Here is a 1,670-nt window from a genome sequence, read left to right on the forward strand (position 1 = left end):
TGATTCTATTCTAGCTGAGATCTACAAGGTGGGGCCCCATTACTCATCCAAAAGCTGACTGAAATTTTCCAGATTATTTGGTAAGAGGTCATCCCCCAAGAATTCAAGGATGCCTCTATCGTCCATCTCTAAAGGTAATGGGAATAGATTGTCCTGTGACAATCACAGGGGTATTTTTAGTCATTGCTGGTGAGAATCCTTCTCAATAGGCTGATCCTTCACCTGGAAGTTGGTCAGCTTCCTCAGAGCCAGGTTGGCTTCAGAAAGGGTAGAGGAACAGTTCACATGGTGATGGCTGCCTGTCAACTCCAGGAAAAATTCCAGGAACAAAAAAAGGTCTGTATACAACGTTTGTGAATCTGACCCAGGCCCTTGATACCATCAGTCATGCGGGTTTATGGAAAACTATGTCAAAATGTGGTTGCCCAGAGAAATTCTTCAGTGTTGTATGTCAGTCTCATGATAGCATGCTTGCCCAGGTTCTGGATAGTGGACGATGTTCTCGAGATTCCCCAGTCACCAATGGAGTGAAGCAAGATTGTGGTCCTGTTTCCATGCTTTTTAGCCTGGTATGTTCAGCCATGTTATCAGACACCTTCACTGAGAATGAACATGGCCTTAAGGTCAGCTACTGCACTGATGGCAAATTCTTCAACTTGAAAAGGCTACAGACCAAGACCAAAGTGGAAGGAGGGTTGGTGCACATGATTGTGCCCTCAATGCAGCCTCTGAAGCTGAGATGCAACAAAGGATGGATTGATTCTCTGCTGCTTGTGCTTATTTTGGTCTAACAATTAACACCAAGAAAACACAGATGAAGTTCCATCAGCCATCACACCATCCATATGTGGAACCATCAATTGCAGCAAGTGGAAAAGTTCTGAGGACTGTGGACAAGTTCAGTTACCTTGCCAGGGAGGTCCACATTGACAATGAGGTTGATACTCGCATTGCCAGAGCTAGCTCAGTGTTTGGGAGGCTCCAAAAGAAAAGTATGGGAGAAAGTACTGGACCGACTATGAAACTGAAGGTCTACAGAGCCATTGTGTTGACCTTATTGCTATATACGTGGGAAACCTGGACAGTCCACCAGCACCGTGCCAGGAAACAGAATTGCTTCCGTTTAAATTATCTTAGGAAGATTTTGAAGATCACCTGGCAGGAGAAGATACCAGACACAGAGGTCCTTTCTTGAGCTAAACTCACATTCCAACATTACTAAAGAGAGAGCGCAACTACATCATGCTAGTCATGTTGTTAGGATGCCAAACATACGCTTGCCAAAAAAACTCTTATGGAGAACTCACACAGCAAAAGTGCTCACAAGTGGGTCAGAAGAAGTGATTCAGATACCCAGAACTTATCATCAAAGAACCTTAGAATTGAATAGCATGGGAGACCCTGGCACAGGACTGTTCAGCATGTCATGCCCTCATCAGAGAGGGTACTGTGCTCTACGAGAAGAGCAGAATTGAAGCAGTTCAAAGGAAATTTTGAGATATCTGAGTTTAGGATAACCACCCCAGGTTTCACATGGACTATTTGTGCCTGACTTGTGGTGGAACATTCCGAGCTCATATTGTCTGATCAACAAGTTGGAACACTATTATAATTTGTCTCACACATTGTAGTCTTCTTCCATAATGAAAGACAAGAATTAATACTGTTAG

This window comes from Macrotis lagotis, chromosome 6 (assembly GCF_037893015.1).
Source record: "Macrotis lagotis isolate mMagLag1 chromosome 6, bilby.v1.9.chrom.fasta, whole genome shotgun sequence".
Taxonomy (NCBI): Eukaryota; Metazoa; Chordata; class Mammalia; order Peramelemorphia; family Peramelidae; genus Macrotis; species Macrotis lagotis.